Source organism: Manis javanica, chromosome 6, assembly GCF_040802235.1.
Source record: "Manis javanica isolate MJ-LG chromosome 6, MJ_LKY, whole genome shotgun sequence".
Lineage (NCBI taxonomy): Eukaryota > Metazoa > Chordata > Mammalia > Pholidota > Manidae > Manis > Manis javanica.
The window spans coordinates 75,793,785-75,818,168 of NC_133161.1; the positions used below are offsets into that span (position 1 = coordinate 75,793,785).

The following is a 24,384-nucleotide window of genomic DNA, read 5'->3' on the forward strand; positions in this document are numbered from 1 at the left end:
AAGAGCACTGAGAAGCCTTCAGAACTGTTTGTAGCAAGAGGCTGACAAGACCAAATTTGAATTTTGAAATGATTATTCTGCTGCCATGTGATGAATAGTTGGAAACAAGTTAAAATTGCTGCCACATTATCATTTGGCAGCACTCAGGATGCAAGATTCCATTGAGTTTCCTTAATGATGTAGGGTTTTGTAGACTTTGTGACTGAAAATTCTAGTTCTTGCTTTCAAGTCTTGATAGATAATAGGTGCCAATACTATGCAATCTTATGTACTGAGCCGAGTTGTACTTTGTAAAGAAGAAAAATAATAACCAAAAAACCCAGCAATAGCAAGTGTTCCCCAAGTGTTAGCTAATATTATTAATTACTCTTCCTGGAAGAGACACCAGAACATCCAGTCTGGATTCAGCTATTGTCTCCAAAATTCTATTGAAAGGCTTGGCAAGGGCTTTATGAACTTGATCTTAGTATTGGTTTTTTCTTTAACACAATTAAGTATGTCAGTGGGCAGAATATCTATCTTTCCTCATCAGACATTTCCTCTTCTTCATAGTCTTATGAAGAACAGAATGCCCGTCATTACTCAGGTTTGCCCAATAGGTGTTTTGAATTATATTTGTCCTTTTCTTCTATATAGCCATCCTGCACAAGACTTCCAAAGCCTGACAACACAGGAAGTCACAACAATCCAGTCACAACTCAGGATATGCTCAAGCTGAAGATGCCATTTTATTCCAACTAATAGAAGATACCAATATAAGACATAAATAACACTTAGGTATGTAATTTTACAAGGCAGATGCTTCTTATTATTTTATCCTATTACTATAAAATAAAACTTTATATTAAAATCTACTCTCCCTAAGTATAAGAACAAAGAAACCTGAAGGAACCAAACAGCAGCAGAATCACAGAACCCAAGAATGGACTAACAGTTACCAAAGGGAAAGGGACTGGGGAGGATGGTGGGAAGGGAGGGATAAGGGTGGGGAAAAAGAAAGGAGGCATTACAATTAGCATGTATAATGTGTGTGGGGGCACAGGGAGGGCTGTGCAACACAGAGAAGACAAGTAGTGATTCTACAACATCTTACTATGCTGATGGACAGTGACTGTAATGGGGTTTGTGGGGGGGACTTGGTGAAGGGGGGAGCCTAGTTAACATAATGTTCTTCATGTAATTGCAGATTAATGATACAAAAAAAAAATCTACTCTCCCTAAAACATGTTATACTTACTTGAAACAATAGCCTTAGAAGCATAAATTACATCTAACATTTACTATGAAAATACTTATTAACAAAACCAAGCACAAGGTTAATTGTTAGGCTGTCTCAATCTTATGTATTTTAATTATTCCTTCATCTTCTGAGTATCCTCCATGCTCACTAGTCAAGATTTTGTAGATCTTTATTTTCTGTGGTTTGTATTAAAAAGTCAATATTTTTGCCCATATAAAATTAGCCTAACTGTGCATTTTTAAACTTATAAACTCTGGAAATTCTGATATGACCTCTTGCCCTCCTCCTTTCTACTTTGATCACTTCTTATTAATAGGCTATTCTAGCAACTTTATTACACAACTCTACAAATTACATCATAATGATATTTAAGGCCTTCTACAATCTTGTTGGTGGTACCTTCAAAAGACGTCCAGAATCTGAACACATCTTATTTCTCCTACTACTGCTCCTCTGGGATCTCCTAGATTATTGGAACAGTTCACAAATGGACTTCCAGCTCCCTCTGCTTTTGGCTCCCTACTGTCTTATTTCAATTTAGCAGCCAGACTGATGATTAATTACTCTTCTGCTCCAAACTCTCCAATAGTTTTCTCTCCCACTATAAGTAAAAGGCCCTACAGAATCACTGTTACTTCTCTGATATCATCTCCCACTGCTCATCCCCTTGGCTGCTCTGTGTTGGCCCCACAGGCATTCTGCGGCTCCTTGACCATGTCGGGAGGCTCCTGCCTTAGGCCCTCACCCCACTGTGCCCCAGATAAGAGCAGGGCTTGTTCTCTCACTTTCCTCAGTCACCTACTCAATGAGGCCTCCTAACTCCCCATTTAAATTACAAACCTCATTCAACTGCATTCCCTATCTTCTTTCACTGCTTGGTCTGTCTCTATAGTACTTTTCACCATCTTAATACTATATTTACCACTCATTTTATTTGTTCATTCTCTATCTCTTCTCACCATAATGTAAAATTTCATTAATGAATGATTGTTTATATGTTTTGTTCACTGATGTAGAACAGTACATTCACATACAACAGGTATCCAATTTCTATTTTTAAATCAATGAAACCAGACTTAGCTTTCTTTTCCTGCTTTATCTCCCTTTTTTCATTAACTCACCATTTATTGAACACATTATATCCTAAGTATTATGCTGGTGCTGTAAAAATGAATAAAACAGACTCTTCACTCAAAGTGCTCACAGGCTAGTAGAAGATGTAACCATGCAGACCAATCACCACAAGCCAAGGAGAACTTCTCTTATAATGAACCACATACAATACAGACGGGAACATCCAAGGGGGCAGGGCATGATCAGTTTTACTTGGGCACTGGTGGTAGGAAAGGACTTGCTGAGTAACTGTTCACTGAGTGGCCTTGGGGAGGAAGAGCATTCCAGGCAGAGAGTGCACGATATGCCGGGGTGGTGAACAACATGACAGATATTGGAGCTCCAGTTGGCTCAGCAAGACTGGAGAAGGAAGCAAGAGAGCAGAAAGTGGCACGACAGAAGGCTGAAAAAGTAATAGAAGCCAGAATTGGAAAGCCCTCATTTGCAAAGGCATTCCAGGTGTACTATGTAGGCAGCTGTATTACTGCAAGGTTTCAGTCAGGGAAGTGCCATGGTCAGATTTGTTTTTCTAGCAACTTTTGAAAGATCACTCTGGTGAGAGAGGATTGAGATCAGGTGCAATGAGCTGGTGGATTAATTTAGAGTAATCACCCATTTTTGCCCTCTTCATTCCTAGGCCTCTTGTCAACTCTCAGTGGAATAAATACATGCCCCAAACTTACTCATTTATTAATTCAGGCAATATAGATTAAGCCCTACTCTGGGCACAGGCGTTTGGAGATTACAGAAACAGGCAAGATAGACAAAGATCCTTCCTTAATGAATTAACAGTGCAGCAGGAGAGATAGGAAACAAATAATAAAATAAAAGACAAAACTAATAGTAATTACTATGAATGCCTGAACTGACCGGCTCTTAACACATTTCAGTTTGCTTTATTTTAGATTGCAACATTCTTCTGACTCAATGATCATTCACCTTGAAGGATATCTTCAATTTGATGCTTTGTGATGCAATGCCATGCATGAACTTTGAAATGCTGTAAACCAGGAAATGTAATTTATGGTACATAAATATGAGTCAGGTTTTTTCCTTTTATCATATTATCATTTCATTTTTTGGTTTTGGGTAGAGAATTAACTTCATAAAGTAAAAAAATTAAAACATTTAGAATAGTTTGGTTAAAATAAGGAGCAAGCAAGTAGAGGGTATTGAATGTTACCATTAACTCAGAGGAACAGAAGTCAAGTTTTTATAGGTTAATAAACAAAAATAAAACTTCCAAAGCTGGTAATTTCCTTTTTCAAATCTAATTTTTTATTAAAGAAATTCAAGTTTTCTGAGTGAAGAATGATGAAATAAAGTTACTGTAATATAATTCATCTATCTCTGGGAAATAAATTGCAAAAAGACAGAGAAGAAAAATTTAAAAGCAAATTCACTAGTTGGGCTTGAAGTACTTGCTGTCTGTTCTTATGAGCTGTAATGCAGTTTTCCCATGGACCTGGAATTTTGATTGTTCTCCGATACTTAAATTTTAACCCTATATGTGATGAATCAGAATAGAAATCTAATGAAATGCTTTTAAAAATGGCTACTAGGAAAGCAAGATGCAGAGTCCATATATGTGAAGGTATTAATAAGCTTAACAAAAAAATGGAACAATTAGAAGAACCTGGATTGATCAGCCATGAAAGCCTATTGGTTTTGAAAGTGTTGGCAGGGCCCGTGGGCACCCATACGTGTAAGGCTTGCCCCCCACTAAGGTGTCTCTGCTCCTGTTGGCAGGTAATTCTCCACCATACACCTAGACACAAGATGTGAGTTTCCACCAACACTAAATGTAATAATTCCCACATATCACCACTTGCTGTCTCTGAGATTTGACATACCTACAGGTAGACAACTCACCCATTACACTGATGCAAAGTTCAGTCTATGCTTCAGTAACTCAGAAAAAAAGTTTTAAAGGGCCCATTTTTCCTAAAGTCATTAGTTACCTGTGTTTCCATAGCACACCCTGTCCTAAATTTAACTATAAAAATTAAATCTTCTTGTATGGCAAGACTATTCATTTGACTTATTGTGAGTTTCCTAAAGCCAAGAACAAATTTTTACTCCTGGTTATCTGCCACAGAACCTGTGCCACAGAGCACAATGCCTTGCACATCACATACAAATATTTAAATGGGAAAAATGACATTAAAGGGACTTTAAAAAGAATATAAATTTTTCATTTTAAGTGATAATCTTTTGTCATTTGATAAAACTGTGAAATTCAATATAACTAAAAGTGTAAGTTTTTATAAAAGTATAAGCTTTATACTAACCTTTGCAAACAATATGGCTTCTCTCTCACTTACCAACTTTACATTTCCCTGTATGGCCCCGGAAGATGACTGGTTAGCCAGAGACGGGTAAGATTCCTCAAGGGAGGAACAACCTAAGACAGGCACAGTCGCAGGGGGGCCATCAGGTGAGAATTTGGGGATCAACAGAGGTGAGGCTCAGAACCTCACCCCCCCTGCTTTGAGAGAAATCTTCTGCATCCGTGGATGTCTTGCTGCCCTTGTCTAGCCTGGATTAATACTTAGTCCATAGGCACACACCTGATCATCTGATCATCTACATTTGCCTTCTTACAGCACTAAACTATGTTTTCTACCTTTATCTTGCATCTACCTACCACTTCAGCATTTTATTAAAAATAAAAATAATAATAATAATAGGAGAAATGTGGGATCAACATATAAATCAAGTACAAAAATCAAATGAATATTCATATTTGACCTGATGGTTTATAGGTCATATTGCATGATCAAAACCGAAAGTTTCTGTGATGAATGCCCTTGTACTGTTCACCATGTAAGAATTTATTCACTCTGTAAGAATTCGTTCACCATGTAAGAACTTGTTCGTTATGCTTCAGAAGATTGGAGACTGACGAGAATTAGGCTTGAGATGGATTAATGATTGTACATTGAGCATTGACCCCCCTATACTGAATTTTATTGTTGTTAACAACCATTTGATCAATAAATATGAGAGATGCCCTCTCAAAAAAAAAAAAAAAAGAGACCCAGAGAGCTAGCTCACCCCTTCCACCAATGAGGTTATTTGAAAAAGCCCACCTGTGAACCAGGAAGTCCATCTCAGCAGACATCAGATATGCCAGTGCTTGGACTCTCCAGCCTCCAGAAATAAATCTAGAAATAAATTTCCATTGTTTATAAGCTAAAAAAAAAAAAAAAAAAAAAAAAAAGTATAAGCTTTATAAAATTCAATACAACTTAAAAGTGTAAGTTTTACTTTCAGTGAAGTTTAATTAAAAAAAGTGTCATACTTATTTTAGACAGAAAGAGAAGAAAAGTATAAAAGCAAATTCACTAATATACCAGGCTTCTTATAGAATTCTTACAGAATAATTATTTTTTAAATTTGGAAGGAAAATTCACATTTTCTTTACCCAAATATTTGGGCTTTTTACTATGTGCAAACATTGTTGTTCAATTGTAATCATATGGTAAAAATTCCATATCCTATGTTTTTTACTTATTTATAGGGCAAACTCTTGCAATGTTATTCCAGAGTCCTCTTGTATCTGAAAGTGGTCACAAATCATAATTTACCTTACCTTTGTTTCCCTATTGGGTAGGATAATAAATTTCCAGTGCATTATTTGTGCTTCAAATAATTCTGTGATAATCACCTCTGTCATACAACTTTTTTTTTGCATTTAGAATTACTTTTCTAAGTCTAATAACTAGGAGTCTGTTTTTTCTTCAGCTTTTTTTTTACATTTACTGTGACAGCTGTTAATACTTATAAGGTGTAAAAGAAAGTGTTGCAAATTATTTTTCAAGAGGTTTATATCAATTTACAAATTCAATGGTCATATCTAAAAATGCGTTTTTCACCATACCTTACCAATTAGATATTATTTTTAAAAAACCTCATTCTCAGAGGATATGAAAAAAAAACACCAAATCACTTTTTCTAAGTATCAATTCTTATTCTCTAGGTGGATTGAATATTTCTATTTTATAAGTTACCTAATTAAGTTGTTTGGCACAGAGCCACACATCATGTACTAGATATTGCTATCTTAGCATTTTAAAGTCATTACTTTTCTTCATATTTTTATATTTCTATAATAAAAACAAACCCTTATAGCTGCTTTCTAAGTGCTAGGCCCACGTATTATTTCATTTAATTCCCATAAAAAAACTATAAAAGACTGCCTTATCTCCATTTTACAGATGTGGAAACTGAGACCTAGTAGAATAAAATATGAATACTGCGTACTAGTATGTTCACTGGCCTGTTAGGATATTAACTTTTTGTCTTTTATATCTGCTTTAAACATTTTTCCATAGTCTGGTTTGCCTTTTCATTATTTTAACCAAGGGAAATTTTATATCTTTATGATGTCAAATCTGCCAATCCTTTTTTTTTGTGATTTTTTTCTATTTCTTCTAAATTCAGAAAGTCTTCTCTTTCGAGGTTTGATAAATATCTAACTCTCTCTTCTAATTTGTCTGTGTTTCTTTTTCTGTTTCCTTTGGTAGGAGGAATTTACCTTGGTCCCTGGTATGAGGTAAAAATCTAAAATGATCTATTTTCACATAAATAGAAAATTGCTTAAATACAGTTATTGAAAATCCTTTCCTCACTATTGCCTGTGATAGTTCTTTACTACATGTTATTTCCCAATATAATCTGCGTTATCTGGTCTGTTCCCTTCATCTGGCTATCCAGTTTTATGCAGTACATTACCTTAATTATACTAGAAATGTTAAAACTTCCTTAATATTTTGTCATTAGATTTGGACATTTTAGTATGTAAGTAGTATGTCAGTTTTGTAAAGAGAAACTAAGTGACATATATGCATCTTTTATAACTAAATTATGTTCTATAAATAAACACATTTCAAAGGTCTATTTTATGGTGCATCCAAGAGTACTATCTTTTAGATTGCTTTAAAACAGATTGCTTAGTACATGCAAAATCTCTCAGATATCTGAAAGATAAGATATGCTTTGACAAACTACAGAAATTCATCTAGAAAGATGTTATCGTTTCATTGACTATATAATAGCTTATCATTAACTTTTCTTTTAAAAAATCATAGTAATTGCCATCTACCTTGAGAGAAGTTCTACTTTTTTGACTAAGGTTTTCCTTCTTTACTAAATACCATGTTTAGGACAGTGGTAATATTCACTAATACTGCATTATATAAAAATTTGCCTTCCATCAATTCATTTGTGAAAATATGGACTTAAAGAATGTCAGAAAGTTAAAGAAATAAAAAGATCTTAATATATATGGATTTGTGCCTTCCCACTCCATGTCTTTTCTCATTTCCCCAGTTATCCCCATTTTCCCAGACACCTACTTTGCTTCCTTTAAAGAAAATATCCACATAAATCCTGTAACCCTCTTGATATAGAAGACTTATTTAAAAAGGTTAGGTTTTTTTTCTTTTTTAAAGTCTAACTTAATTATGAACCTAGCTTATGGAGGAAAGACTCCAGGAAGAATTTTGTTTCTTATCTGTCCTTTCGAAATTATAGAACCTCATCATGAAGCCACTAAAGTAGGACACCAGATTTCCTTTACAATCCTAGAATCTCTTGCATCAAGCAATACATGGAATTGTACAAACAAGACATTTAGATTAAGATTACATGCCATCAGTCTCAGGTTGATAGCAATTATTAAACTTCCATGCACATTCCACCCTTAGAGATTATGACAACACCATTGTGGATTTAATTGCCAAACTTCCCATGTCCTAAGGCTGTCCTGAGTGTCATATCTTCCAGAAACTCTGAAACTTGCTCATCAAATCATTCGAACATACTCCAGCACATTAGTTTTAACAGGCCTGATTTTACTTTTAAGAAACTTTTGAAAATGTAACTATATATATAACAAAATATATAACAATTTAGATTAGTTTGAAGTCTTCACGGACTTGAATTGCTTTCCTTGACACATTAATGGAAACCATTTTAAGTTCCTGTCCAACAACAAAGAACAATACACCTCAAATATTCATCCTCTCAAGCTCTAATACAGCTGCATTTCGCATAACTTGGTGATTTAAGGGGGAAAATAGAATGTGAACGTATAAGCTCTCAAAAAAAATGATGTTAAGCAGTATATTAACTGTATGAAAAATCTTAAATCTGTTTCTTGAACATGTGTGTAATGTTCTGAAGCTAAGGAAACATAAAGAATTAGTTAAAGATGTCGGTTCCAGAGTTCAAATTTCTGTATGGAGTCCTGGATTCAAAGGTCTGTTCTGCTGCTCACCAACTGTCTGGTGCTACACAGCCTTTTAACTTCACTGAATCTTACTTTCCTCTTCTGTAAAATGAATTTATTCATAACCCTACCTGTATAAGGATTAAGTGAGAGAATATCTGCTTTAGTGTTCAATAAATATTTGTCATTATTTTCTCAAGTGCATTGAGAGCTGCTTTGAGGGAAAAGACTAGCTCATCTTGCTTTATATCTGGAGTGTTCAATGCAACTGCTCAATAAATGTTTGTTAGATTTTGTTGTTTTGGAATTCTTGGATCTAAGGGAACCATCTGCAGCACGCTACAAAAATTTTTTTAAATAATGTATTTCCTATGACATCAGATTACCAGGGCATAGCATGTGGTGGCCAAGAGCAGGAAACTCCTTCCAAATACTGGGCACAAATCTTGATCAAAACAGTCTCCAAAAGTTTTTCAAATTATGTCACTTTTTTCTCTCTAGAGAAGGTGATTTGGTATATGCATAACTAAACATGATTTATACCTTTGTAACATTTTTATATGTAGAAAGTCATACATAAAAAATTATTCCTTCACGAAACCCCATGTCCTGATTCTTTTATTTGTAACTTGTACACAGACCAAAAGTCAAATCTGCATAGACTGAAGAATTTCAGACATGCTCTAAACATTAAAAAATACATAGATTAACACATTTATTTCATAGTCTCAAAAGATGGGACTCTTTCTAAGAATGTCAAAAGCCAAAAAGTTAGTGATATTTTTTCCAACTAAGACCCTGTAATACTTTTCTACAAATGTGGAATAAGTATTAAAAAAGGGAGTACCCACTAGGATATAAAGAGGGAAAAAGCAAGATGAACAATGATATTACTTTAGTCATTCATTCATTCAGTAAATATTTACGGAGTGCCTACTATGCTTCCTTTGCCGGGAAACAGAAGAACAAAGCAGGATGGGCCACCTTATGGAGCTCCTATCTCAATGGAAAAGATACATTTTGTAATGAACAAAAATTGCAATTGCGATGTATAATGGGAAGGAGAAGTACAAAGTACTTTGTGAACTACTATCAAGGTGACTAAATCTAATCAGGAAGCATAGGGAACATTTCCTAAGGAGGTGACTTTAAAACTAAGCCAGAAGAATGAATCCATGTTAGTCAGGTGATGGCAGGTGTGGGGGTGTGTCCATACAAAAGCACGTTGGGTAATTGGAAGGGGTAGGAGAGGATAGATGAAAACAGTATGGGGAGGACTGGCAGCAGGAACACGGTGCACAGCAAAGCTCCAAGGAGCCTAGAGGAGGCCTGTGTGGTAGAATCACTCAGGAACAAGGAGAGAAGGAGCCTGAGGCCAGAGAGGAGAGCCAAAGCCAGAGATGGTGGAGGGCCTTTGGAATTGAACCTGAGAGCAATGAGAAGCCACTGCGAGTCTTATCTGGGGGTGTAATATGAGCATATGTGCATTTTTATCAGTTACTTTGGCTACCACATGAATTAGAAGGAATAGAGAATGGATTTGGAAAACCTAGTTAGGAAGCTCTGTTAGGTAGCCCAAATAAAAAGAGTATAGAGGCCACAGTGAGTTTGGACAAGGTTATTGTTATGGTTGAGAAGATGGATTCAGATTGGACATAGACAGTAAGGGAGAAGGGGTTCCAGAAATGACCCCTCCCTACCCCCCAGCCTTCTGATACAAAGTAAATAGTGGTGCTGTGTACTTAGATGTACATACTGAAAGAGAAGCCAGTTTGGGGACAGGTTTAAAAATTCAGTGATCAGTATCAGATACATTGAACCACCCAGATGGCAATTTCCACAGCATGGTCTTTAGAATTTGCTGTTTTTCACAGTAACAAAGATGATGGAGAATGAGGAAAGCTTGATTGTAGAATAGTAAGAAGGTTCACCTTTACCATAAGACAAATTGGTACTATGATAATATACTGGCCTTGAATGAGCACTATTAGATTGTAATGCACTCTTAAATTATTAGTAATAAATAAAAGAAACAAAGCTGGAAATGATAGCAGAATATTAATTGCAAACTAAATTGCCAGTTCTTAGAAAAGGACATTGCAGTATGACTTGCCAATTAGAAAGAACACAATAACTACAAGGTCAAGGCAGGCTTTGTCAAGCAAGAGAGACAAGACTGTCAAATATTTGGCAGCACTGAAGAGTACCTCTCTGGAAGGACTAAATAAAGCAAGGCAAGCCAACTAAAAGATAAGAATTGGAATTGATCAATGTCTCAGGAAAAGGTCATACAATAAATTACAAGTTTTTTGGTTTTTTTTTTGAATTACCATGGTTAGCATCATCCCCTCATTTTCTATGGGCTAATATCATTTAAGGTATTTTAAAAGATCACTGTATTAGCAAAAATGCAACTTTTGATGAGCAGTATTTCTTTCCCCCTTTTAAAAAATATTGCACAATGAAATAAACTATGGGCCTCAGGTGGCTAGCTTTAGAATCCTAGATAACTGGACTGTAGACACCACTACTAAGGCAAATATAAAATGCACTCTTCTCCTGGGTACTGGCTAGTTCGACTGACTAAGGGCAAAAATAAAATCAATATGATGGAAACTTTACACAACAGCTAGAGAATATGATTGTACCTGTCCCACTGTGGATAAAATGAAGGTTCCTGTGGCCAGGATTCTCACCTGGCCCTGGTTGGCTAGCTCACTGCACACCTGTGGGCAATACATTGTTATACATTGTTACTGACTCCATATAAACAGCTCTGCCCAGTGCTCTATGTGATAGGGCGGCAGGGCTGCAAGGCTGCAAGAGAGCAGAGCAGAGGCTGGACTGGTGGCAGTGCCGAGGACAGAGGGACAGAGGATGGCTATGTGGGTAGAGAGGCCCAGAAGCAGAAACTGGCTTGCTGTATGCAGACTCGCTCTGAGTGAATGAGATTTTAGTGATTGACCTGCCACCGTGGAAATAAAGTTGGGTATAACCTTTTCACCCCAAGAACATTCTACTGTCATTTCTTTGGTCAGTTTGAATCCATAGTGAACTTGCCCAGGGCTGAAACCCATTGGCCAAACACCCACTAATACATATCCCACACTAGCCAATTCGAAATCCTCACCATCAGAATCTTTCTCAATGTGGTAGAAAGAACAGCAATTTAGAGTCAGAAAACCCAGGTTGTTAATTCGATCCCCTTTCTGATTGTGTGGCCTTGATCAAGTTCTTTAGCATTTCAGTGACCCTGAGTGTCTTGCTAATGGTTTCAGCCCCGGGCAAGTTCACTATGGATTCAGTGAGACCCAGGAATGACAAAAGAATGTTCTTGGGATGAAAGGGTTTATTATCTGGCTTGTTCTCCTAGTGATAGGTCAAGCACTAGAATTACCTCTACATCCAGCAGTCTCAAGTCTGTAATCCTTCATCTCTGCCTCCATGCAGAGCCCTAGGCAGAACTCTTTACAGAGTGACTCAGTCAATAATGCTTATTGCCTATGGGCATGGAAGTAGTAGCCTAGCAGCAGAGTAGTTACATCATCAAGTAGTATAGGGTCAGGTGAGGATCCTGGTCATAGGAACCTTCACTTTATCCACACCGTGTAATGAAGGAACTACATAAGGTGACCTCTAAATTCTCTAACAAGCTAAACATCCGTGAATCTAAAGAGAAGCTCTGGACTATAGAATTACCCTACAGTGGAAAACATTTTACATAAATAATTTAAAAAGCACTAATATGCAAGGATTTCTAAGATTTTAACTGCATCATTCCAAACTCTGTTCTACTGTAGTTCAAATAAGCTTCATCCTAGTTAAAACTGTAATCTTTCCATGACTGCACAGCCAGTCTCTTGTTTTCTCCGTGGGCACCTTCCATTATTTTAGCATACTACACCCCTTATATTTTATGATTTTGTCAATCTGAGGCAGGTGACAGTGGGACAGGACCCTTGCAAGTCTCAAAAAAAGCCCCAGTCCAACTCATCCACTTAGATAAACCTCAGCTGCTTTGACTGGTTGTGCCCTAGGCAAAAAAAGCATTGTACTTTCAGCCAATCAGGAGTGAGTTGGAGATGTTATCAGGGGAGGTGGGACTTTCTCCTCTCAGGAGGCAATATAAACCCCAGTCACCACAGCCCTGACAGCTTCTTCTCTTGGAACCCCTCCTGCCTACAAGGAGTTCTTGCCTTCTCTTTTACCCATTTAAAGCATTGCTGGTTGTTCTGTACTCTTGCCTGCTGGCTTCATTCTTCATTGTCTCTGAGACATGATCCTGGGAAAAAACAGCATTCTGGCCAGTAATAAATCTGCCTACCCTTACTACCACCAAGCCTCAATTATACTTGGACAAGGATTTTTGTTTCATTTATGGATGCATGACAAACACCTAGAATGGAGCATGGCATAGAGCAGATACCCAGTTAATACCTTTGAATGGATGATGAAGTGAATTCTCAATCCAAATTTAAAAGGAAACATTCCCTAACTTATCATTGTAAAATCAGATCTAACCAACTATGCATTGGTCTTTTGGGACATGGTTCCTTACAAATAGCAGTATATTTTATGTAGTTTTTTTTTTTTTGGTATCATTTATCTACAATTACATGAGGAACATTATGTTTACTAGACACCCCCTTCACCAAGTCCCCCCCCATTAGTCACTGCCCATCATATAGTAAGATGCTATAAAATCACTACTTGTCTTCTCTGTGTTGCACAGCCCTCCCCATGACCCCCAGCATTATACATGCTAATCATAAGGCCCCCTTTCCACGCCCCCTTCTCTCTCCCTTTCCACCCATCCTCCCCAGTCCCTTTCCCTTTGGTAACTGTTAGTCCATTCTTGGATTCTGTGGTTCTGCTGCTGTTTTGTTCCTTCAGTTTTTCCTTTGTTCTCATATTCCACATGTGAGTGAAATCATTTGGTACTTGTCTTTCTCCACCTGGCTTATTTCATTGAGCATAATACCCTCTAGCTCCATACATGTTGTTGCAAATGGTAGCATTTGTTTTCTTCTTATGGCTGAATAATATTCCTTTGTGTATATGTACCACATCTTCTTTATCCATTCATTTACTGATAGACACTTAGGTTGCTTCCATTTCTTGGCTACTGTAAATAGTGCTGCAATAAACATAGGGGTGCATCTGTCTTTTTCAAACTGGGCTGCTGCATTCTTAGGGTAAATTCCTAGAAGTGGGATTCCAGGGTCAAACGGTATTTCTATTTTGAGCTTTTTGAGGAACCTCCATACTGTTTTCCACAATGGTTGAACTAATTTACATTCCCACCAGCAGTGTAGGAGGGTTCCCCTTTCTCCACAACCTTGCCAACATTTGTTGTTGTTTGTCTTTTGGATGGTGGCAATCCTTACTGGTGTGGTTTTAATTTGCATTTCTCTGATGACTAGCAATGTGAAGCATCTTTTCATGTGTCTGCTGGCCATCTGAATTTCTTCTTTGGAGAACTGTCTGTTCAGCTCCTCTGCCCATTTTTTAATTGGATTATTTGCTTTTTGTTTGTTGAGGTATGTGAGCTCTGTATATATTTTGGATGTCAACCCTTTATCGGATCTGTCATTTATGAATATATTCTCCCATACTGTATGATGCCTTTTTGTTCTATTGATGGTGTCCTTTGCTATACAGAAGCTTTTCAGCTTGATATAGTCCCACTTGTTCATTTTTGCCTTTGTTTCCCTTGCCCAGGGAGATATGTTCATGAAGAAGTCACTCATGTTTATGCCCAAGAGATTTTTCCCTATGTTTTTTTCTAAGAGTTTTATGGTTTCATGGCTTACATTCAGGTCTTTGATCCATTTCGAATTTACTTTTGTATATGGGGTTAGACAATTATCCAGTTTAATTCTCTTACATGTAGCTGTCCAGTTTTGCCAACATCAGCTGTTGAAGAAGCTGTCATTTCGCCATTGTATGTCCATGGCTCCTTTACGGTATATTAAGTGACCATGAATTTTTGGGTAAATATCTGGACTCTCTATTCTGTTCCACTGATCTGTGGGTCTGTTCTTGTGCCAGTACCAAATTGTCTTGATTACTGTGGCTTTGTAGTAGAGCTTGAAGTTGGAAAGTGAGATCTGCCCCACTTTATTTTTTCTTCTCAGGATTGCTTTGGCTATTCGTGGTCTTTGGTGGTTCCATATGAATTTTAGAACTATTTGTTCCAGTTCATTGAAGAATGCTGTTGGTAATTTGATAGGGATTGCACTGAATCTATAGATTGCTTTGGGCAGGATGGCCATTTTGACAATATTAATTCTTCCTAGCCAAGAGCATGGGATGAGTTTCCATTTGTTAGTGTCCTCTTTAATTTTTCTTAAGAGTGTCTTGTAGTTTTCAGGGTATAGCTCTTTCACTTCCTTGGTCAGGTTTATCCCTAGGTATTTTATTCTTTTTGATGCAATTGTGAATGGAATTGTTTTCCTGATTTCTCTATTAGTTCATTGTTAGTGTATAGGAATGCAACAGATTTCTGTGTGTTAATTCTGTATCCTGCAACTTTGCAGAATTCCGATATTAGTTCTACTAGTTTTGGAGTGAAGTCTTTAGGGTTTTTTATGTACAATATCATGTCATCTGCAAATAGTGACAGTTTAACTTCTTCTTTACCAATCTGGATTCCTTGTATTTCTTTGTTTTGTCAAATGCCATGGCTAGGACCTCCAGTACTATGTTGAATAACAGTGGGGAGAGTGGGCATCCCTATCTTGTTCCCGATCTTACAGGAAAAGCTTTGAGCTTCTTGCTGTTCAGTATGATGTTGACTGTGAGTTTATCATATATGGCCTTTATTATGTTGAGGTACTTGCTCTGTATACCCATTTTGTTGAGAGTTTTTATATGAATGGATGTTGAATTTTGTTGAATGCTTTTTCAGCGTCTATGGAGATGATCATGTGATTTTTGTCCTTCTTTTTGTTGATGTGGTGGATGATGTTGATGGAATTTCGAATGTTGCACCATCTTTGCATCCCTGAGATGAATCCCACTTGGTCATGGTGTATGATCCTCCTGATGTAATTTTGAATTTGGCTTTCTAATATTTTGTTGAGTATTTTTGCATCTATGTTCATCAGAGATATTGGTCTGTAATTTTCTTTTTTAGTGGTGTCTTTGTCTGGTTTTGGTATGTAGTTTGTATTTTGAAACAATTCAAACTTTTTTGAAAGAATAAGTGAATAAACATTAGCTCATTGAACTAATTTGACCTTGTTCCCTGGAGGGAGTTAATTTAAGATTAGGCAAGTTCAAAGTTAATGAATCATAAAGCTATAAAAACCTAAAAAGGAAATGACGTTTTTTGTGAACTCTGCAAACTCACTAAGTATGTAGGGTAATGTTTTTATGCTAGGAGTCCCTCAGGGCTGATATCTCAGGGCAAAAGTTTTGTCTATAAAACAAGAAATGATTAAATGCATATAAACTAGGGTGTACCCAACTAAACAAGTGTTGAACTTGAAAGGAATTTCCCTTAGGCATAATCTTCAGAAGAAGTTTACTAACCACACAAGAAAATTTCTCAGTACTTTACAGCCATATTTCACGTTTTAGCTGAAACTTCTCTCAAGTCACTCACTCTATTAATAACAACAATAGCCAGAAATGCAGAAGTAAAAGTTCAGAATTTAACATATCCAGGTACTAAGCTAACAGCTCCACATTTACTGTGTCATTTTACAAATGAGGAACTTCAGTTGCAGTGAGAATAACTCTCCAATGTCAAACAACCAGAACTTAAACCTGTTTAATGCTGACACCTGTGTTCTTCTCTGCGATGCTACGTCATCTCATGCTTCTAAAACTTAAACTTATCAGTTAAAGGCCAACCTTACTAATATTGAGGATAATCAAAGCATATTTCTGTAGACCCTAAAGACAAATCCAAAAAAAGTTCAAAAGACTTTATTTCTTGGCAGGCACCATTGAGACTGGTTTTGTTTCCCCAAATATTTACTTTGAAAAAGATGATGGTCAGTTTAGATGTGAAAGTGCAGTTTTGTTTCTAAATAAATAAATAATTAAGTAAAGTATTCATCTTGTATACTAAAATGAGGCTAATAATTTTCACCCATGAAACACATACACAGCTTCAGAGACTTCATGCAACTTCATCTTCATATTATCAGCAGCCCACTCAGAGCCTGCCACACAGAGTTCAATAACAATATGAGGTGAAGAAGATTCAAAAAACAAATAGTTGCTCCAGCTAAGTCCATCTTAATTTCTTTGGATATGTTTTTAAAAGTCAAATAATGCTTTTAGTGGGAATTTCTCTAAGTCAAACCAACAGACGGAAATTGAGTACCAACTATCTTTGCTGCACTTTGAATTAGGCACTGTCTGTACAGCACAAAAGATGAGACAAGATCCCCACCCTCATGGAAAACCACCCTTCGGGGGAATGACAATTAAGTCCTTAATTGGTCTTCCCTCCTTATTACCTTCCTCTGGTCAAGGTAAGTGGTGGTTAGTCAGGAAAAGAATCTCCAGGTCTTCAAACTTCTCCACGACTCTTTGAGGTTAATATGGAAGCAACAGTTAGATAAAATGTATCCAAGTTATGCAGAGTTGATGGTAAAACTACCACTGGAATCCACTCATTTTAGTCTACCATCTATTTTCTAATCACTCAAAGATCATCTCTCTGTTTTTACATCTATATTTATCCTTTCCCCCTTTCTCTTGTTCCTTAGAAACATGTAAAATGAAATTTTCAGAAATAGAAGAAATCTTTGAAGAAATGCAGAATATCAGGAGTTCTCAATGTTACTTATTTTAGCCAGTTAATTTTAATAAACAGCAAACCCCACTGAGAGATGGATAACAATAACCAAGACCCTGGACCCTCTTCCTTATCCCCATCTCCATGCTTTACACAAAATTTCATTTTTGTTTATATTGTAAAAATAATACACTTTGAATATAGGGAATTTGTAATACATAAAAATTTAGGAAAAAGACTGATCTTTCACCACTAAAAAACAACCATTCTTCACATTTTGATAGATTTGTTCCTAGTATTATAGCAATTAATTTGTTTTTCATACTTAATAATGTGCTTTCACAATTTTCCCATCCCTTTCCTTGCAAATTAAGATAGGCATTTTTCAGTGTTATTATAAACTCTTTCTGAGCACATTTTATATTATACTTTCTTTAAAAGAATATATCATAATTCTCACAGGCATTCATAGGTGGTTAACTATTTAAGTCACTTCTCATTTTCTACTCTTATCAAATAAAATAGCAATGAATATCATTCTGCTTGATTTTTTTTCCTGTAGTTTGGATTATTTCTTTAGGACATATTTCCTAAAATTGAACTGAGTCAAGCATATTTAAGATATATATTGCCACTTTGTTTCCTTATTCATTTTAATAATTTTTACTTTCCACCTGTTTTACTTCACACCCGTGAACACTTGATAGGGTCATTTTTCAAAATGTCTTTGTTGTTTTAATTTGCATTTCTGTGCAGTATATGTGAACATTTCACAATATCCTTCTTTGTTCACTAGCGTACTATTGACTTTTTTGTGTAAATTGCCTATTTAGATCTTTTGCCCAGTTCTATGTTAGCCTTTGAATTTTCTATCCATCTTTCTATAGGAAGAATATTAACTCATTGTGATATTTGCAATGAATAGCTATTTGGTTAGTTGTTGCCTTTAAAATTTGAATTTATGTGAAATAATGCTTATGTCCTTTTTAGCTTTATTTAAAACACTTATTTATAATTACTTCTATGTTGTTATTTTCTTTCAGTGCCCATCACTAGCCCTTTCTTGTCATTACATTTTTACTCTCAAGTTGTTCATTTTTATTGCCATTTTGGTATTCCATTGATCATCTGTACTAGGGCACCAGTGGGGCCTGCAGCCGTACTGCCCTGAATGCGCCTGATGTCCTCTGAGCTTGGAATTAGGCAGTGGTGGGCCTTGTTAGTACTTGGATGGGAGGATACCTTGGTAAGGATTCTCTTGTACCAAACACTTTTCAAGACTTTATTTATTTCTTACAAAAACCTGAGGTTATTGACTCTGTTTTAATGATGCAGAAATTAAGGTTTCCTGAGGCTGAGTACCCTGTCCAAGGCTGCTCAGTTGGTAAATGATGAAGTGGGAATTCAAACTGTCCTAAGCCTTCTTTCTTTTCTTTCCTTTGTTCTTTCTCCCATTAATTCTGTAGTTCATTAAAAAAAATCTTTTGTTATTAAGGTGGGCTTATTTTAATAGGGGACAATGACTTACTCTAATGGAGCTCTAAGGCTGATGGAGATTACAGAACTTCCAAAGCACCCTAATGATAACTTAGACAGTTAGCCTAATGGTCTGACTTCAATAAAGCTGTTGCTAATATCAGACTCTCAACATTGTATATTTTCAACAAGGATTTATTGAATCTTCATTTTGTGGAAGTTGCTGAACTGTTAAAATATAAAAAGAAATTCCTGGTCATATGAAACATTAATAATAAATACCAAATGAGAGGTATAGATAATGAGCAATAGGATGGGGGAGGTGTAGACATCACTTGGCTGTTGTATACCAAGAAGGGCTCACAGAGGAGTAAAACTTAAATTTCTATTTGCCATTAACTTGACATCTGACTAAGTCATTTAATTTTGAATTAAATCAATTTATTATCATCTGATCACCACTTCAATGTTGCAGCATTGGTTAGTCTTTTTTTTTTAAGCATGTATGTGCACTTTAAGTGAAGCAGCCTGGTGTCCTCCAATGTGAGTTCAAGTACAGTCATTCAAGGTCCCTTTTCATTAAGACAGTCACATGTCCTTCATACGTATTACACCTAAATGGGTGGTGTGTTTCAACCTTTTATTGTTGTTGCCACACTGAGTCATTTACTTGCTCTTTAGACTTGCTCTTTAGACTGGAAATTTCTATAGGAAGTTGTAGAACAAACACAACACCTTCCTTCTCCGGCTCAGGTCAATTAGGTTCATTCCCGTGAATTTGAATTCCTTCTTTCAGAAATTGAACCTTCAATTCAGACTCAGATTGGCTGAATAGAGGAGCTAGGTGAAATAGCAGAAATGAATTACTGAAGGGAAGAGAAAAAGAAACAGGATTTACAACAAAAGAGGCATGGGAAGAATCTTCTCAAGAATTAAAAATTCTTAAGAGAAGAAATGGAAGTAGATGAAAAACATCATAGATAAACTGTAACAGGGGCTTGAGAAACTAATAAAGAGTTGAAGATTAGAATATTTATGTAAATATGCAACCAGAGATCCTGTATTTCTTCACAGTACATTTTTATTCCATGCTTGTTGATTGACAGAAACACATGTAATGAATTTTATAACTCCACATTAGAGAAGTATAAACATTTGTTAACAACACATTTACAGAAATTAAAAAGCAACAAGTAGGAATTGAAATTCATTTGTACATTGCTTAATAGGCTGTAGGATAAAGAGAATTAGTGAGAGTTGTCAAAATACTGGCGGGCCTTTCACATCTAATATCTAATGTTCCAATGCACTTAGAGAAACTCTGCTTATCAGACTTATATGACGAATACTCTCTACATATAAGATTGTGTTATTTGGCAGAACTTAGTTTTAGCACATTGGATCTTGGATCTGGCATATTTATTTTGTTTGAGGTAAGGTAGAAAGGTGTATTTCAGTAGAAGTTAATGTTATTCTGGATGGCAAAGAAAATAAGGCAACTAGCCTGTCAATCGAATTTAAGGAATCCTTTCCAGTGGAAAAGCACTATGCTAACTGCCATACAAATAAATGAACAAATGAAACACACAATCCCAGTCCATCTGTACCAGCAGAACTTCTACAAATAATCTACAATCTCCCCAATGTTGGCATATGATGGGCCCTCAGTAAATATTTGGAATAAATATTACCAAACTTATGAAGAAATATTGCAATAGGCATACATTCAAATAATTTATGAAATTTTAACTGGTATACAAAATAAGAACAATATACTATCTTGAACCGGAAGATGTTATATAATTTTGTAAATAGCCCACACCTTTCTGAGTCAACCTGCTCATTCATTTTTTCCATTCATTAACTTATCAAATTTTTTGAACATTTATTATATTCCAGACACTGTTTCTAGGTGTTTTGAGCAAGAGAGTATGACATTTGAGTGAAGATATGAAAAAATGAGGAAAATAGTCATGTTGTGTAGCTAATTTGAGGGAAGAGTTGCAGACAGAGGTAATGGTAAGTTCAAATGCTCTGAGGTGGGAGCATGCTTGGATGTTCAAAGAACAGGAGGCCGATGAGACTGGCACAGAACTGAGGACAGAGTGATAGGAGATGAGGTCAGAGGTGAGAGGGGGCCAGGTCATGTGGATACATATAGGACTTAACTCTGAGTGAGAGGGGAAACCATGGGATAGTGACAGAATTTGACTTGATTTGCTCTGAACAACAGACCCTGGAAGGGGAAGGCTGAAAAGAAACCGTGGAAAAGGTGTAACGGTAGTGGAGAGCTTAGTTTTGATGCTATTGCAATAATTCGGTACTCGTGGTAACAGATGCCTGGGGAAGTGGCAGTGTAGATGAGAAATGGTGTTGTGTTTGTTCATTTTCTTTATTGCTTAGGGAGGGGCCTTTTTTCTCTATTGCTCTATTCAAAGTAGAAAGCAATAGAGAATAAATTAATGTAGCTACATACATGAGTTCTGAAGAATGCCAAGAAAGGACAAAAATAGATTGACATATAGGAATTGTTGACTGTTTAGGGTGTTTCAGGAACTGTGCAAGCCTTTTAAATACACAAATCACTTAATCTTGCAATAACACTATAAAGTACCATTACTACCTCTTCTTCACCAGCAATAACTGATAGAAAATTAACCTATTCAAACTTGCACAGCAATAAAGAGCAGAAATGGTACTTGAATCTGTTATTCTGACCCTAAAGCCCAAATAGTTTAGTGGAGTCAGGGACTGAAGAAGAAAATTGTTGTAAATCAAGTTAGCTTAAAGGTTTACATGTGGAAGGGCACAGAGCAATCATCAGAGACGTAAGGTGAGCTGAAACGGAATGAACATGTTTGCATGTGTTGGGGGCAAGGGAGAGCATTTAAAGAAGTGAAGTGGATGAAGGTGGTCAAGGAGAGGTAACATGTTGCAGACCTTGAAAGTGAAGTGGAAACTCTTAGATAAGATACCATTGGTGGCAGGGGGCCATTGCAGGTTTTCTGAGATGGAGTCATACTATGAAAATGTTTTCCAGAGCTCCAAAAGGCAGTGTAGTAGAGGGCACTCAAATTGTGTATTATGGTTAACAGCATAGGTATGAGATCCAGGCTGCTTTCAAGTGCTGAGTCAGCTGCTTATGAATTATGTGACTGGGCAAATAACATAAACCTCAGTTTCTTCCACTGTAAAATGGAGTTACAATAATAGTACCTACTTCATAGGATTCTAATAAGGGTTAAATGAGTTAATCTCTATCAGAGGCTTCGGACTTGACTAGTGCTTAGTAAATATTAGCTGCTTTTATTATTCCCACAAGTATGCATAGGATAGACTGCAGCAGGGATGCAAATCGTGAGTGTTGGAAGAGCACAGACAAGCTGGTGAAAGGAGTATGTGCCAGTGGAGGACCAGAAGATGCAGAATTATGGGAAGCAACTTCAAAAAGGAAACACAGATGCTTGAATGAAGGTGTGTGACTGAAGACATGGGAAGGGAATGCTTGGATTTCACTGGAAATTAATGAAGTTCAAGCAAGAACTGCAAAGTTTCACTGTTAAATATTACCAGGAGTGGTGGGCAGGAACACTAGGCATGAGTCACACTCTTAAAGGCATCAACAGTCCATTGTTTTAAGTCCATCATATTTTATATCTAATATTCACTTAGTGGAACAAATAAACTAATATATATATATATATATATAAGTAAGAGCTTTATTAAAACTCTCTGGAGTATTCTGATCCTTAGGCTACATATGTCCTTGATAGGGATTTTCACTTGAAGCTGAAATGTGAGAAAGACATGGTATAATTAGCATAATATTATACTTTTAAAAACACCCTGAATTGTTTTAGGGAGAATTTAAGACAATTTACGAGGATACATACAATGTAAGAAGATCATATAACCTAAAGTTTGGACAAAGTAAAACAAAAGTGGAAACAGAGCAGAGGCATGAGTCAGATTTAAAAAGATGTGATAAAGATGAAAACTTTGTACATTTGACTCCAGAGAGCTGGTGTTAGGCTTTTAAGCAGTGAATGCTGTACACATGCATATCCAATTAAATCATAGACAGCATTAGTGGCCTGCAAGAAAGTCTGATTAACATCTTGTAAAGAAACTTGATTATATGGCTAAAAAAAAATGAAGACAAGAAAAGTTGGAGAAAAGTATGGAAAGAAAATTATAGCTTTGAAGTATGAGTTACTTAAAGAAAGTAGGAAAAATACAGTATGCACCAAAAAATAAAGAATTTTATTTTAATCCTTTGCAGCGAGCTAAGAGGTAACATGTAAGTCAGAGAATGGAGACTAAAGGTTACAAAAACATCCATTTCCCCTATGTTTAAAAGAAGTATGAGAAGTTCTAATGTGAGTTAACACTGATATGAGTTAACATCCAAATTATAAATTTGAATTGTGAAGATTCCACTTATTTTTTATCAACTGGAAGAAAACGGTGGATAAGAAAAAAGTAAATTGTAGCAGTAGATATAGAATTAAATTACAATTAAAGTAAAATGCTAAAATACATGAGACTTATTTTAATATTCCAAATTAAAGTGTAAGAATTTTCAAACTTCTTGGGAAAAACACAGGCATTGATTTGATGGCTAAAACTTAAAAATGTTGCATACTTTAATGTATTATTTCTACCCCGAAATGTGTTTCGATTTACACATAAAAAGCATCCTTTTAATTTCCTTTCATTCATCTTCAAATAGGAGATGAACAGATACACCTCAGAAACTGTCATACTACAGAAAGACTTTTGGAGAAAAATCTTACCTGGTCTTTCTAAACGTGCTGCTAGAAAGAGAAATTTTATTCTGTTAACGGGCAGGGTCAGAGGTGGTGTTATTAACTGTATTAGATGTAATGCCAAAGAAAGCTTCTCTTACTCCAGAACCAGGGAGCACACACATATATATATGGAGACTTGTGTGGACATGTAGGGACAAGACTATAAATGTTAAGTGCCCTGATGATTCAGTCGATAAGAGTTTCTCTACTTGCCCTTTTGCTGGTGGGGCAAGGGAAGCGAGGACATACCTCCTGGAAATTCAACCTGTTCCCTAACTTACGCAATCAACATTCAATGGAGCGGGCCTGGAGCAATCCTGAGTGGGCAGGCTGATTGGCTGGGCTGAGGAGCACTAGGGTGTGGGCTGAGCGCCGTCGCCTCACTTCCCTCCAGGAAGCCTGGACGCATCGGGGCACCAGCCTCTCCAGGCTCAAAGAAACCGAAGCCGCTGTTTGGATCCGGCGGGTGTTTCCGCTTAATTCTGAATCTGTTTTTCCAAAATCCAGGTCTTGGTGGTCGTTCCCAGAGAAAGCTCAAGGTAGGGCGCGGGAAGCCGGGCACTAAATGGAGACAGGAAGGGGGTCGGGCTCTCCATTTCCTGCGCTTGGAGCCTGTGGGAGAAGAGCTTCGGGGAGGAGGGATGGGGAGATTGCTCCTGGGCAAGTCTTTGGGCACCAAGTGCGGTGAGACATGGAATCACCCGGGAGCGCCAGGAGCACCCTGAACTCATAGTTTCCGGCGACAAACACGCCT

General features: G+C 36.6%; 1 protein-coding gene across 2 annotated transcripts in view; it reads left to right on the forward strand.

The window, feature by feature from the left end:
• The window catches only part of ABCB1 (ATP binding cassette subfamily B member 1), a 232,398-nt gene that overhangs the window by 105,230 nt on the left and 102,784 nt on the right, over positions 1–24,384 (forward strand). Inside the window, exon 1 of one of the 2 annotated variants that reach the window (XM_036990690.2) lies at positions 23,978–24,169. The exons of the other annotated variant lie outside the window; for it this stretch is intronic. The gene's annotated coding sequence lies outside the window, so the exon portion shown is untranslated. Of the gene's footprint in view, positions 1–23,977; positions 24,170–24,384 lie in introns of those variants that run through there. 2 annotated transcript variants of the gene reach the window in all.